Source organism: Amblyomma maculatum, chromosome 5, assembly GCF_055883805.1.
Source record: "Amblyomma maculatum isolate TAMU_Amacu chromosome 5, ASM5588380v1, whole genome shotgun sequence".
Taxonomy (NCBI): Eukaryota; Metazoa; Arthropoda; class Arachnida; order Ixodida; family Ixodidae; genus Amblyomma; species Amblyomma maculatum.
This window is the reverse complement of record NC_139348.1, coordinates 29,063,810-29,080,635: the sequence shown is the minus strand read 5'-3', so window position 1 is coordinate 29,080,635 and position 16,826 is coordinate 29,063,810.

Sequence of the window (16,826 nt, the reverse complement as noted above, 5' to 3'; positions counted from 1 at the left end):
TCACTGGTGTAAGTACTGGTGGCGTCTGCCGCGGGTAGAGAGGTGTCGAAGGGTAGTAACGGGTGTCGGCCAAATAATAAATAAAATGGGGAGTATCCAGCGGTAGAATGGACAGATGAATTGTAGGCGAATGTGACAAAGGGGAGATGAACGTCCCAATCTCGATGGTCGTCAGACACATACATGGCCAGCATGTCTGTGAGGGTACGGTTTAGACGTTCCGTGAGGCCGTTGGTCTGGGGGTGATATGCGGTGGTGAATTTGTGGCGGACGGAGCACGAACGGAGAATTTCGTCAACCACTCGCGACAGGAAACAGCGGCCACGGTCAGTTAGTAGTTCGCGAGGAGCACCATGATGAAGAATTACGTTTTCTAGAAGGAAGTCAGCGACGTCTGTGGCGCAGCTGGTCGGGATGGCTCGGGTAATAGCGTACCGAGTAGCGTAATCGGTGGCGACGGCGATCCATTTGTTCCCCGAGGTGGAAACTGGGAAGGGGCCAAGGAGGTCAACGCCTATACGGGAAAATGGGCCAGTTGGTATGGGTATTGGCTGCATATGACCTGAAGGCAAAATTGTGGGCTTCTTCCGACGCTGACACAGTTCACACGCGGCAATGTACTGCTGGACAGAGCGGTAGAGCCCCGGCCAGTAGAAACGTCGGCGCAGGCTGTCGTATGTTCGAGAGACACCCAAGTGGCCAGCCGTGGGAGCATCATGGAACTGTTCAAGGAGGGTGGAACGCAGGTGTTGTGGAACGACGAGCAAAAGGTCTGTGCCATCTGGTCGCATATTACGTCGGTATAGGGTGTTCTGGTGGAGCACAAATAAGGCGAGAGATGGGTCAGGGCGGTCGGAGGTAAGACGGAGGATAATGGAATGCAGAGAAGGATCTAAGTGCTGTTCCTTGGCAATGTTGGCAAAGGCGGAGACAGATAAGACATATGCATCATCGTCAGAGTCTGTAGGACTAGGGGAGTCGACGGGATGACGTGGCAAACAGTCGGCATCTTGGTGAAGCCGGCCGGACTTGTAGACGACGGAAAAGGTGTATTCTTGTAATCGTAGCGCCCAGCGCCCCAAACGGCCAGTAGGATCGTTGAGAGAGGAAAGCCAGCACAAGGCATGATGGTCTGTTATCACAGTAAAATGGCGGCCAAACAAATAAGGGCGGAATTTCGTAATAGCCCAGACAAGCGCCAGGCACTCTCGCTCTGTAATAGAATAATTTTGTTCGGGCGTTGACAGGAGGCGGCTGGCATACGCAATCACCCTTGTACGGCCGTGTTGTTGCTGAGCGAGAATAGCTCCTATTCCATGGCCACTTGCGTCGGTACGGAGTTCAGTATTGGCGAAAGGGTTGAAGTGGGCCAAGACTGGTGGAGTAGTAAGAGCAGCAATAAGCTTTGAGAAAGCTGCAACTTGTTCAGGCCCCCAATAGAATGAAACGTCTTTCTTGAGGAGTTGGGTGAGCGGACGAGCAAGGACTGCGAAGTTCGGGACGAATCGTCGGAAATAGGAACATAGGCCAATAAAGCTTCGGACATCGCTGGATGAACGCGGAGTGGGAAAATCTGTTACGGCACGTATCTTGTCAGGGTCAGGCTGAACACCGGAAGCATTAATACAAGTTGCTACTAAGGTAGTTCCAAAGCAAAAGAAATTCAAGAAAGCAAACTGGTTATCTGAAGAGGATTTGCAAATAGCTGAGGAAAGGAGGATGGCAAAAGTTATGGGGGAAAGAGAAAGATACAAGGTTCTCAATGCGGATTTTCAGAAAATAGCAAGTAGAGATAAGAATGCCTTCCTGAACATACAGTGCAAAGCAGTTGAGGACAACAGCCAATTGAGGAACACAAGAGCTCTGTATAAGACAATCAAAGATATCAAAGGAAGCTTCTGTGCTAAGCTGGGCGCGATAAAGGACAAACGAGGCAGGGACCTTACTGAAGCCTCAGAGATAAAGAAGAGGTGGCAGGAATACACAGAAGAACTATACAAGAAGGACCCGAATGTGCAAACCCAACATAACATGGTTGTGATGACTGGTCTCGAGCCGGGCATCCTGAAGAGTGAAGTTGAATGGGCCTTAGCCAGCCTTGCTAAGAACAAAGCTAGCGGAATTGATGACATTCCAGCTGAGTTGCTTCAAAACCTCAACCATAACGACGCTGTTAACGTTCTGTATACATTATGTCAGCAAATTTGGACAACCCTGCAGTGGCCACAGGATTGGAGGAGGTCGGTTTACATCCCCATTCCAAAGAAAGGCAGTGCCAAAGACTGTTCCAACTACCGCACGATCGCGCTTATTTCGCATGCTAGCAAGGTGATGTTGAAAATCCTCCAAGGTAGGCTGCAGCAGTATGTGGATCGGGAGCTTCCGGACGTGCAAGCTGGGTTTCGCAAGGGCAGAGGAACTGCCAACCTTCGCTGGATCATGGAAAAAGCAAGAGAGTTCGAGAAACCCATCTATTTCTGCTTTATTTATTTATTTATTTATTTATTTATTTATTTTATTTATTTATTTATTTATTCAGATACCCTAAAGGCCCGCTGGGGGCGCTACATAGGGGGGGGGGAACATAAGCCAGAATACAATTCATTGTTAAAGAAACAATCAATCAAACAAACAAACAAAAAAAAAACAAAAAACAAACAAACAGAGCAATGGAGATGGTGAAGTAGCACTCATATAACAACACACCCAGAGATAATAGCATTATATCCTAGAAACTGAGTTTAGTGCAATCGTGGGAAAAATTCATGCAAAAGAAAGAAGACAGCGGTAGGAAAAGAGACGGCAGAGTGGTCCAAAACATTTACCGTGAGTGTAATGATTCAAGGTAGGTTTTCAATGCTGACTGAAATAAAGATGATTCTGTTATCGTGGCGATTCTGGGTGGCAGTTCATTCCATTCTTTTATTGATAAGATTAATGGTGAATGTTTGTACTTTTCCGTCCGGGCAAAAATGGGTTTAACTTTATGGGCATGATCAACGCGATGTGACGTATGAGGGGCTGGAGAAATATGAGACCGGGTGAACGGAGTGCTATTATGATAAAGCGTATGAAAATACAATAAACGGGTGATTTTTCTGCGCACTGATAGGGATGGCGTGTTGAGTGTTTCCTTCAGAGATGAAACGCTTTGATATCGTGAATAGGATGACAAGATGAATCGAGCAGCTTTATTTTGGACGGATTCAAGAGTGTTAGTTAGGGTGATTTGATAAGGGTGCCAAATTATTGATGCATATTCCAGAGAAGGACGCACAAGGAAATTATAAGCTTCAAGTCTGGTGTCCCTGTCGGCGAGATATAAGCGACGCTTGAGATAGCCAAGTTTCTTTTGTGCTTTAGACGTAATTTGCTCTATGTGGTCAGTCCATGTTAATGTAGAATTTAGATAGACGCCAAGGTATTTAATCGAGGAGACCGAGTCTATTAAACCATCATTTATAGTGTAGATATTGGGAGAAGACTTTGAACCTATGGAAAACTTTATATGTTTAGTCTTTTCTGCATTAATTTGCATCTGCCAGTTGCAGCACCATGCCGTTAGCTTGTCTAAGTCAGATTGCAAAGTAGTTGTGTCGTTAGGGCTGCTTATATCTCTGTAGATTATACAATCATCGGCAAAAAGCCGAACTGTAGAAGTAATATTATCAGTTATATCATTAATGTATATTAAGAATAAAAGCGGGCCTATTACCGAACCTTGAGGGACACCAGACCTGACTGGTGCTGGACTGGAAATAGTACTGTTCAGTTTAACGGCCTGAAGACGATTGGTGAGGAATGCTTCAAGCCATCTTATTGTCTTATTATCTAACTCCAGATTGCGTATTTTCATTAGTAATCGTTTATGAGGTACACGGTCAAAAGCCTTTGAAAAATCGATAAAGATGCCATCCACATAATGAATCAGATGCAATGAAGTGTGAATGTCTGTTACTAGTTCGTAAAGTTGAGTCTGGCATGAAAGCTTCGGACGGAAACCGTGCTGATTGTTTATCAGCAAATTGTTTTGGTTCAGGTGGGCCATAATGTGGGAGTAAAGAATGTGCTCGAACAGTTTACAACTGATTGAAGTTAGCGAAATAGGCCGGTAGTTGCTGAAAAGTGTATTATCGCCAGATTTAGGTATTGGTAGAACATAGGCTAATCTCCAGTCATCAGGTACACATCCAGAATCAATTGATTGTTGAAATATAAGGGAAAGTATAACAGCTGAAAACTCACTTGTTAGCCTTAAAAGTTTAGCACTCACGCCGTCGGGCCCTGGGCTAGTCTTGAACGGTTTGATTGATTATGATTGATTATGCGAAAGCGTTTGACTGCGTAGATCACAGCAGATTGTGGCAAGCTCTCCAAGAGATGGGAGTTCCAACTCACCTCGTCTGTCTCCTCAGGAACCTGTATGAAGGGCAAGAGGCCACAGTCAGAACTGGGCATGGTCTTACTGATTGGTTTCCGATTGAGAAAGGAGTGAGACAAGGCTGCATACTATCGCCCAGCCTATTTAACCTATATGCTGAGTGCATCATGAGGAAGGCCGGTCTGGACGAGTCTTCAGCTGGAGTGAAGATTGCTGGAAAACGTATCAACAACCTTAGATATGCGGATGATACCACTTTAATGGCAGAAAGTGAAGTGGAACTCAAGAGACTTCTGATGCGCGTACAAGAAGAGAGTGACAAGATTGGGCTTAAACTGAGCATTAAACAAACAAAAATCATGGCGTCTTGCCTGTCAAGTCTCGGAGCATGAAGGGACAAGAAGTGGAAGCATTGACAGATGTTCTCTTCGTGGGCTCCAAGATTACCCCGGAAGGAGACTGCAGCCATGAAATTAGGAGATGCCTGCTTCTGGGAAAGAGAGCCATGGTTAGCCTTTACCGCCTACTAAAGAGCAGACATTATTCTGTCAACCAAGATCTGTATAACTCGTGCTATGTTCTTTGCAGCTGTGATGTATAGATGCGAGAGTTGGACTGTGAAGAAGGCTGACCACCGAAGAATTGACGCGTTTGAATTGTGATTCTGGCGGAGACTCTTGAGACTTCCTTGGACGGTCAGAAGATCAAATCAGTCGATATTGTCGACCATAAACCCTGACTGCTCATTGGAGGGTCAAATTCTAAAGTTAAAACTCAGCTACTTTGGTCATCTGATGAGAAGAGAGGAGTCGCTGGAGAAAGATTTGATGTTGGGAGAGGTTGAGGGTCACCGGAGAAAGGGTAAGCAGCGAACGCGATGGTCAGATGGCATCCTCGAGGCGCTGCAGATGAAGTTATGTGATGTTAGGAAGATAGTGACAGGCCTGAAAGCGTGGCGTGATATGGTCCATAGGGTCACGAAGAGTCGGACACAACTGAATGACTGAACTGAACTGATGGCAGGAGGACAGACGGCGCTCTTGGCATGGGGGCACACTATTTGGTCGCTAGGAGCCGAGATGAGAAGATGCACATCTGAGGTCTTCCTTGATGGCCGCCGTACGAATTCTTAAAAGGACGATTGGCAAGGAAGTGACCCATTGCTCCGGATGGTTGTATATATGCCATGAGCGAAACCTTTAGATGACGGTGTAGCTTCTCGACCAAACCGTTGACCTGCGGATGGTAAGCTGTATGTTTGAGGTGGGTGATACCGAGAAGCTGAGTTAAACTGGCGAAGAGTGTGGACTCGAACTGGTGGCCTCCGTCGGAGATGATCTATGCTGACACCCCGAAACGGCCGATCCACGTGGAGGTGAATACGGAGGCAACATTTTCCGCGGTGACGTCAGGTATAGAGGTGGCTTGCGGCTAGTGCGTAAAACGGTCAATTATGGTTATTATATGAATGGTCGATGTGAAGATGAGAAAAACGGGAGTCCGACGGCTGAAAATTTCCCAGAGATGTGTTAGTGTGACGATGAATCTTGCACTGTTGACAGGCAAGTCACAACCAAGCACAGCTGAGAACGTCAGCGTTGAGGCCAGGCCCCACAAAACGCTCCGCAACCAGGGGATAAGACGCATGAATACCGGGATGAGAAAGGCGGTGAAGATCGTTGAAAAGGGCACAGTCCACATGTACGAAAACGTAGGCGCTGTATTTGAAATTGCCGCGGTAAAGGCACAGGAATATACGGGCGTGTGCGTCGCCAGGTGAACACCAGGATGAACACCATCGCCGGGCGTGTGCGTCGTGACGCCAGGATGAACACCAGGAAAATGTATAAGTCACAGGTGCAAGGAGGATGAACATGATGAACGGAGCGCTTGAAGTTCTTCATCCTGCTGTTAAAACTAGCCAGATCTTGCAATGTGAAAGATGGGGTTTGTAAGGCAGATACACGGCTGAGGATGTCGGCGGGAATGTTATGGGCGCCCTTGGTGGGTTGTATGTCGGTATAAAAATCGGCTAAGAAAGCCAAATGTTCGAAGACGAGGCGCAGACGACGGAGGGGCTCGACGGGGGAAGAACTGGCGACAAGGACATAACCGATGTATGCGAATTAACACGCGGAAGACCGTGAAGAACGACGTCAATGAAACGCTGAAAGATTTGCGCTGCATTTCAGAGGACAAATGGCATTTTCGTGAATTCTAAAAAGCCGAAAGGCATAATAATGGCCGTCTTGTGTACGTCACCAGGAGCAACCGGAATCTGATGGTACGCTTTTTAACGCAGCCACGTAGATTGCTGGAAAATGGCCTGGATATTCGGAAAGTGGTAACGATCAGGATGCATGATCAAGTTGAGGGCGCGGTAGTCCCCACAGGTGCGCCAGTCGCCTGATTTCTTTAGGACCATGTGCAGAGGGGCCGCTCAACAGCTCGAGGATGGCTGAGCGATGCCAATCTCCGCCATGTGCTCGAACTCCTGGAGGGCAATGCGTTGCTTTTCAGGAGGCGACGAGCTGTGTCATGCGATGGTTGGCCACTGGCTATAATGCGGTACACAACGTCGTGCTTGACAGGTCTTCTAAAGTCAGGGGCGGCTGTCAAAGACGGGAACTCTTTTAATAGGTCCCACGGAGTAAGGCGAAGAGACAGTAATACGAATGGTGAAGGCAAAGGCGCAGAAATGGTGGTCTGCCAGTCACAGAGAGGCCAGTGGTCGAATCGCAGAGCTTTTTGTGCGCCATATCCACCAGCGGCGAGAAATGGTGGAGAAAATCATCTCCAATGATGGCATGGCTAGCCTCTGCCACTAAGAAAATCAAACGAAATGACAGGAGTAGACCAAGGTTGACGAGCAGCGAGCGTTTCCTGTAGGCTCGAATCCGTGAACTGTTCACGACGTGGAGATGACACAGCAGTGGAACAGTACGGTCCACAGCATTGGGAGGGAGTACACTGACCGCGTGGTCGGCTAAAGTCGTGAGAGACGTGTCGTTGCCGTCGCCAGTGACATATGCACCGTAGACGGAAGGCGTTGCAGGAACAGCTCCTGAAGAAGGCGAGTGTCAGTAGTGGTTGCGCAGTCATCAAGCAGGCCCTACATGTGCCAATGGACGCCGGTCGCTGAGCTCTGCCGCGTAAAGAAGCAGCTGCAGCCGCTTAAGTTCGATGGCAAAGTGCGTTCCAGAATGGCTGATTTCAATTTATCGTACGGGTCCGCTGTTGGGGGACTTGCCAGAATGTCGCGGACCTTGAGCGCGACTTCGGCTGGCAGCGAGGTTTGAAGGTGGCCGAACGGACAGTCCTTGGTAGTAATTTTCACGAGGCGAAAACGGGCTTGGGCTTGTAAAAACCATACGTCAGGATGTTGTGCCCAGAACGGTGGAAGACGGATTACGTAGACGTCAAGAAAGGGGACGTGAGATGGCGTATAGTCTGCGAAGGTTCATGGGGCGCAGCGCTGCTCTCGTTTTAGGTCACCAGTGTGGAAAAAGATGGTGCTTCCAGAAAAGCCGCAAACAAAAACTGATTTTTTTTGCAGGCGCTGCGCGTCTGATCTTTTTTCTTAGCGCGCGACGCTGAACGCGGCAACATGGCACTTCACCTACTAACGCCTGGAGCTAAACGCGCCACCACAATACCATTCCTTGTTTTCTTCCTCATTAAACTACGCATTTCTTGCATGGTCCACCACAACAGCAGCAAACATTACCAAGCTCTCCGTATCGCGAAAACGAGTCTGCGCCTGCCACGTTAAGTTCCGTACCATTTACACACTGCTGGCCTTTTTAAGGTTAAATGGCATCACGTAGTTCCTGTCACGTCCCTGTGCATGTAACAAATGTGTCTCTAATATAAACTAGAATTAAAAGTAAAGATGTTTTGATTAATTCAGTGGAATTGTGGAAACATCCAACCATTTATGACGCGCATTAGTCAGTACCGTGGAACATTATCAAACGTTCAACCAACTACGTAAAACAGATGCCGAAATATTCGTTGCCGACAGTTTTAAACCAGATCTTCACCGAGAAAAATATTCACATAACCACAATCTCATTAAATAAATTGCGTGTTATATTTGAATCATAATGTATTTTTCTTAAATATGCCGTTCTTATTTCTTATTTGCTTTCGAGTGTGGTTTAGCCAACATGTGTGCTTATATGCTTATCGCCTTCATCGCACGCTTTTGTGCTACCCTTTGTGCGAGGGGGTCGGGGCTCTTCAAGCTGTTTTTACAGCATTTTACCTCGCCTTCCTAGCAGCAACCTTTCTGTTATGAAATAAATTTCAATTTCAATTTCTACACTGGAGCATCCAGAACAGGAAGTCTTCTGCGGCTGACTTTTACTACCGAACGTAGTTGCACGCATTACACACTACTAAATTAGAAAACATGATCCTAAAAAAATAAAAAAAACTCTTGTAAGTAAGAGTTCTGGACCTACATTTCACTGCCACGAGATAAAGCAGTATTCTTCGCGGCGACGAAGCTTTAGAGGTCGAGGCTTTCTGCGTGAGGATGATATAAAGAACGACGACGTTTCCTTCAATCTCAGCAGAACGTCAAACACAGGAGCAGTGGTCCCCTTCCTCAGAGTATTACGCACAGGAAACACATTTATCTTCCATCGACTTGCAGCATCACATGCCCCTGTCACACAACAGTGCTGTGGAGGAACCCTAACAGCAGATATATTTTTTGAAGTCAAACCTTGTAGAAGGCAGAGTAAACACACCGACGCCGAAGCAAAACAAGAAACAATAAGTGCATATTATTATTTTTTTTTTTGGGGGGGGGGAGGGATTTATACCCACAACTGTCGATCTGTACTGCACGATAGTGAGCGGTGTAAGGTTAAGATAGGAAGCGTGCAGAGTGGGCAAGAGAAATAACTCTAGCTACAGACATCCTAGTCGAAATAAAGAAGTGGGCATGGACAGGACATGTAGTGCGAGGAGAGGATAATCGATGGTCTCTAAGAGTAACCAACTGGAATCCAAGCGAAGGAAGGCAACAAAGGGACGCAGAACATTAGGTAGCGGATGAGGTTAAGAAGTTCACAGGGATCAAGTGGATGCAGTTAGCATATGACCGTGTTAATTCAGAAAAATGGCCTTCGCCCAGCAGTTGATATAGTCTGGCTGATGATGATGACGATGATTATGAGCGGTGTGGCGGTAGAAATCTAAGGAGTGTTTCTTCTTTCAGTTATCCGTGTCCGCGCAGCATTTATTTATTTAAGCATACTGTAAGCCTTGGTAGGCTCTTACAGGAGTGGGTGAGTTGATGGGACCGTTATACAAAACGAAAAACATCAGAAACACAAAAAATGGAAAACATACGCACTGCAACACTCTAACGGGCATTCAATTTTTCGCATATGAAGCACTGTAAAGAACCGCGAAGCGACACAATAATAGAACACGTTAGACAATAGGTACTAATATGATAAAATCCTAGACTGAACACTCGCAGTGAGTAACGAAACACATTTTAGGAACGATTTTTTTTTGTTTACACCATTTGCTTCTCAAAATATGACTCAACGTTTTTAAGAAAAATATCAAGGCAGATATCGCCTATAAATTCATGTGGCAGCCTATTCCATTCTTCAATAGCTGAAGGAAAAAATGAAAATTTGTATGCGTCGCATCGAGCTGGGATGGGTCTGATGCACTTCCCATGATTTAGCCTCTTCGAACGATGATATGATGCCTTGATGTACTGATCTGTATCAATTTTGATTCCACCGTTATAAAGAAGATATAGAAATTTCATGGAAGCTACTCGTCGCTGACAAGAAAGGGTAGGAATAGCCGCTTTAGTTCGCATGGATGATACACTATCGTGACGTGAGTAGCTGGAGAAAATAAAACGAAGGGCCTTATTTTGAATTTTTTCTAATTTTTGGCTGAGGTATGATTGATGAGGGCTCCAAATAATGCTACCGTACTCAAGAATGGGCCTTATGAGGGTATTATAGGCTGTTAGCTTTACATGAGAAGGAGCTGCTGACAGTTTTCTACGAAGAAATCCAAGTTGTTTGAATGCTTTTGCACACGTGTTATTTATATGAGTGTCCCAGCTTAGTTTATGGGTAAATGTGATGCCTAAATATTTCACCGTATCAACCCTCGTTATGTTACATCCTGATAAACTGTAAGAATATACAAGAGGCGCTTTTTTACGTGTAATTGTGATGGAAGAAGTTTTGTCGATATTAATTTCCATTCCCCATGATTTACACCATTTGGCAATACTATTTACAGAAGAATTTAAATTTAATTGGTCATCCCGTGTACGTACCGCAGTGTAGAGAACGCAGTCGTCAGCGAAGAGCCTTATTGTCACCCCAGGTTCGGCGCAAGCATGAATATCATTAATATATATCAAGAACAGGATCGGTCCCAAGACGGATCCTTGTGGGACCCCGGAAGAAACACTTATTCGTTCTGATTGAGCGCTGTTTACTTCCACGTACTGCATACGACCTGTGAGGTAAGAGGCTATCCAGGTTACTACTTTTGGGTTAATGCCAATGGCACGAAGCTTCTCTATTAATTTGGAATGTAGGACACGATCAAATGCTTTCCTAAAGTCAATCAGTATAGCATCTGCTCGAAGCTGAGAATCAATCATTTGTGCAAAATCATGAGTTATTTCCAGCAGCTGGGTAACCTTTGACAGACCTTTTCTAAAACCGTGTTGTCTAATGTAAATTAGGTTATTTTCTTCCAAATACTTTGTGATGGATTTATTGATGATATGCTCCGTTAGCTTGCAGCAGCAGCTAGTTAGTGAGATGGGCCTATACATGTCTACAGACAGTCTGCTGCCGCTTTTATGAACCGGAATAACCTTTGCACATAGCCAGTCGGAAGGAAGAACACCTGTTTCAAGAGAGAGTGTAAAAATTTTGTGCAAAAATGGTGCCAACTGCTCCGCGTATCGCTTCAGAAATGTATTTGAGATGTTATCTGGACCAGGGGTCTTTTTAACGTCAATCTTCAAAAGCAAGTTAACAATACCAGTCTCGGAAATCTCGACATCCGGAATCATTGATTGTGGCTCGCTTGTGATAGCACTCGTGGCAAGCTCGTGAGCAAAGACAGATTGAAAATATTGATTGAAAGAATTTGCGATAACGAGGGGGTCTGTGACTACCGCACCATCTATTTCCATTTGTGATAAACGGGGTTCAGGGTTCGATAAATATCGCCAGAACTTTGCTGGGTCGCTAGTGATAAAATTAGATAAAGTTGTCGAAAAGAACGCATTCCGCGCGGTTTTAATTTCCAATTTTAGTTTGCTTGCCAGTTCGCATATCTGAGTGCGATTTCCCTTCCTTCTACGCATTCGCTGTAATCTTCGCTTCAGATGAATGGCGGTGCGTGTAATCCACGGGGTTTTTCTTTTTGTTAGTTTTTTTCTCGTACGTACAATTTTTTTTTCGCATTGTGTTATCGCGCTTTTTACCTGTAGCCATAGGTTGTTTACACTGCAGGAATCTGTACAAGAAAATCGAGAATTGTTTCGAGGTAATCTATGATGCCTACATCATCTGCCCTGCTGTAGTCTTTGATAGTGATTGAAGAGTTGCTGTCATTACGGTCAGAGTTGTGGCGCAGGTGAGGAAAAGTAAGAAAAAGCAATTTATGGTCAGAAATTCCGTCTTCCACGCTAACTTCAGGACAGAGAAAACTAGATACAAAGGCTAGATCTAATACGGAAATAGCTTGTCCTTGGAGGCGCGTTGGCTCATTTACTACCTGAGATAGCGGAAAACTAAGCATTATATCCAGGAGCTTTTCACAGTTTGAAACTTCGTTCCTTCCAATTGCTAAGTTTGTCCATTCGATACCTGGTAAATTGAAATCGCCTGTTAGGATGAGTTTTGTGCGAGCGTTAACTTTGCTATGCAGGAAGTCGTGTATCTCAAGAAGATAATCAAGGGGTGCATTCGGTGGTCTATATATACCGCCCACTAGTACCAAGTTGCCCTGAACGTTAATAGTGCACCACACACTTTCATGATTTGGTATACCACTATCTTTTTGGAAAGGAAAGTCTTGCTTTATTGCAATGGCTACACCACCTCCTCGCCCATCACGATCTGAGCGGATCAATGCGTAAGAGCTTGGAACTATTTCTGAGTCATGGATATCCGAATGCAGCCAGGTTTCAGTTATTACAACTAAATCTGGTGAGTACAGCAACAGCAATTCTTCAAATTTTTCGGTTTTGTTCACAATACTTCTAGCATTGAAACATAATAATGTAAATGGAACTGGAGCCTGTTGTCAGTCACTGCCTCCCGCAACACTGTTCGCAGACTCCCGCTCGGCACGCCTCAGTAGCATTCGTTTGTTTTCGCTTTTAGCCCAGATGTACAGGTCGTCGTTTATCTTCAGTTTATTAAATGTGAGAGCCACCTTATCACCGTTGTCGCGATTTATCATAGATGATTGCCATAGCTTCTTGCGTATTTCACGAACCGGTACAGAATAGTCCTCAGCGATTGAGAATTGGCTACCTTTTAGTTTGAAGCAGTTTTGAAGTATTTTTATTTTTTCCGAGAAGTCGTATAATCGAAGTGTGACCGGTCGTCCACGATTTTGATTACCTTTTCCAAGCTGGTGGATACGCTCGATAGACCTAACTTCAATGCCTAGTGTGCCTTTAAATATTTCATCCTTGACCAGTTTTCCAAGATCCGCAGTGTTTTCGCCTTCGTCTTCTTCAATGCCGTAATGTTGTTTCGGCGACTTCTATTTTCAAAATCACCAAGTTTGCTGTTCATCTGTTCTAAGTGCTTGTGCATAACACTCAAGGCTTCCTGGCATTTTTGTACCTTCTCATTGTACAGCTGAAGTGAGGCAAGGCTTGTTTCAATTTCCAAAAGCCGGGTTTGTACACTTTGCAGACCGGTTTCTAAGAGAGCTTGGGAAGATTTTATAGATGTGACAGTTTCAAGAATTTTTTCTATCTTTTCGGTATTTGGACCAGGGTTTTCCTCTACATCGCCACTGAGCTTTAACAGCAAACAAATAACTTTTAACAAATCTCTAACACATTGAAAGACAAGGCCAGGGCTCGGCAGCACCACCAGACAAACACAATTACTCCTTAGAGTATCAGGATAAGGTCGTTTTTTACCAACCTGGACGAAGTAAACCGCGAAGTTTAGCATCGTGTTCCGGGCGGTGCTGCCAAGCCCACTGAAAGGCGTTGAAGGATGGACCGGACTTTTATAGGGCTCCGATGATGTCGCTGGGGTCGCTGTAGTTCCAAAGGAATGTTCCAATGTGTACATCACTGCGCAGCTCTCCACGTGCGGTAGATACGTCATATGCAGCGCGACTGTTGGGTGATCAGGCATGCGCTGGGGCGTCATTGCCGATGTCACCCTGCAGGCATAGGCGTCGATTGATGGATGATAGCCACTGGTGTTCCCGAGGAGTCCCAGCAAAACCTGGACTAAGTAAACCACGAAGTTTAGCATCGTGTTCCGGGCGGTGCTGCCAAGCCCACTGACTTATGTATAATGTGTTAGGTCCATCGACGCTATGCTTGGCAAGACGGCCGCGAAGGATTCTACCCACCGAGAAACAGCTCCCAAAAACCTTAGAGAGAACTGTAATGTCCTTCAGAGCTCATGCAACCGCTGTGCAATTGTTGTTGTGAATTATTAGTCTTACATATTTGACAATTAGTACTTATCATTGGCAGCGGTAATTACAATATTTCGAAGTAGCTTTAAACAGTAAATCTAAGTCATAGCGCAAAATTTTTATAGGTCACACACTAGACGAAGCGCACTGGCAAACGTAGAAAGGGACCGTAGAATGGCCGAGGTTTAATCGCCCAGTCCAGAGCCAGCTTGAGCACACCTCACGCAAGCGCAACCACTTTGTCCTCGTCACGGCTTAGCGCGCAGATAGCTCGAGCCAGGTCAATGGCATTAGACCCCCGAAAAACAAGTACATCGTCCCCATACCAGGCTATATACAAAGTAGAGATAGACGCAAAAAGAAACAAAATGTAGGAAATTAAAAGGGAATGTGGCAGCATAGAATGCATGAAGAGGAAAGGCTCGAAGAAAATAGTACAAAAACTAAAATAAAATAATGCAGAACCTGAACAGAGCCTAAAGTGGACCCTCATTGCTGTCACGCGAAAAGTACGTCTTAAGTTGCATTACATGCGCAATGTTACTTCGTGGTTGCCGACAACCGCGAGCCACAGTTCCACGTGGAACAACTTCATAATCAACGTTGCCAACACGACGGAGCACGGGAGCACCTCATAAAGTCCGAAATATCGGTGTAGCAGTTTTTCAGAGAATGCTTTTTTTGGCGGACGGGGGTCCATATCTACACTCGGTCACCGGAATTGTAACTTTCCGATGGTGCAGGCTGTAACGTTTAGAGGCCGTGCCTTGTTGAGCTCTGCTGTGCAAGCGAGCAAGCTGGCGAGCCATGCTCGTCTGCTTCAACAAAAGAGAGCGCGTCTGGTGTGAAGTCATCGTCCGCGCACGGGACCATGGCGTCCAGCATCATCCGCACTTCTCTTCCGAATACTCGACGGAATGGGTAAAGAGAGTTGTTTTTTAGTCGCAGTATTGTACGCGAATGTGATGTAAGAGAGTACCTGGTCTCACGTTTTGTGCTCCACATCCATGTACATCGAAATCATGTCGGGCAGTATTTTATTCAGGTGTTCTGTGAGCCTATTAGTTTGGGGTGGTATGCTGTGGTAGTTAGATGGCTGATGTAACTCAGCTCGAAGATGTCATGGACAAGCTGAGCTGTGAATAATTTGCCCCGATGTGTAATGACGACGGGCGGAGCGCCGTGTCGGAACACAATTGTCCGCATAAAGAAGTGCGCAACTTCGAACGCTGTGCCTTGAGGAAGAGCCTGCGTTCGACGCGACGCGTCGAATAATCTGTCGCAACAGTTATCCATCTTTTTCCTCTCGACGACATAGAAAATGATCCCAGAAGGTTCATGCCGACTATTTTAAAGGATGTTTTAGGAGCCATGAAAGACTGCAACATTTCAGGTGGTTTCGGAGGCGGCGTCTTGCTGGCACTCACGACAGGTCCGAACGTATCGCTTCACACACGAAGCAAGCTTGGGCCAATAGTGATTCTCCCGCACTCTGGCAAGTGTTCGCGTGAATCCAGGGTGCCCGGAGGTCAGCTCGTCGTGGCAGGCGTGGAGGATCTCGTTGCGGAGGGCAGCTGATATTACCAGGAGGTAATAGCGGGGGAGTAGAGGTAGAACAGCCGCCACGCATGTAAGAGGACCGCGGTTCGGATCTCGGTGCCGCGCAATTCTCCACCGGATTAAAAAAATCCGCGTGTCGATGGAATTGCATAAAACCGGTTTGAGATGCGACCTGACGCCGGTGATCACCTCCGGCAACGCACTCCCTCACCAAAACAGCAGTTTGCCACCTTGGTGCAGTAATTGGCCACAACCTCTCATGATTAGTCCTATGAAACTCTGGCCCTCAGTCACCAGCGGCTGCGCATCAATTGACCACGGCGGCGGTCAGACTTGTGACGCAACAAGGGGTGCTAAGAATTTCTGGCTCCGCTGGACAGGCCGCCATTGGAAACTGACCCTGGCAACGTTTAATGCTAGAACCCTAGCTGATGAGGCTAGTTTAGCAGTGTTGTTAGAAGAACTAAAGGGTTATGAAATGGGATATCGTAAGGCTTAGTGAAGTTAGGAGGCCGAATGAGGCATATACTGTACTGAAGCACGACATGTACTGTGTTATCGAGGTTTACCGGAGAAGCGAAGACTAGGAGTAGGTTTCCTTGCTAATAAGAATATAGCTGGTAATATAAATGAATTATATAGCATTAATGAGAATATGGCAGGCATCGTAATTAAGATTATTAAGCGGTACAAACGGAAGGTTGCACAAGCCTACGCATCTACATCTAGTTATGATGACAAGGCAGTTGAAAGCTTCTACGAAGATGTAGAATCTGCAATTCGGAAAGGAAATACGCAGTATACTGTACTAATGGGCGCCTTCAATGCAAAGGTAGGCAAAGAGCAGGCAGGAGATCAGGCAGTGGATTGCTATGGCATTAGTTCTAGGAATAGCAGGGGGGAGTTACTAGTTGAGTTTGCAGAGCTCAATAACTGAAACGGGGAAGCTAACCAAGAGGGTTCTATTCAAGTTGAGGACAACCCAGAGGGCTATGGAACAAAAAAAAAAATGTTAGGGGTAACATTAAGAGATAGGAAGCGTGCAGAGTGGGTCAGAGAAATAACTCAAGTTACTGACATTCTAGCAGAAATTTAGAAGAAATAGACATGGGCAGGACATGTAGTGTGAAGAGAGGATAACCGACGGTCGCTTAGGGTAACAAACTGGATTCCAAGGGAAGGAAAGCGTAGC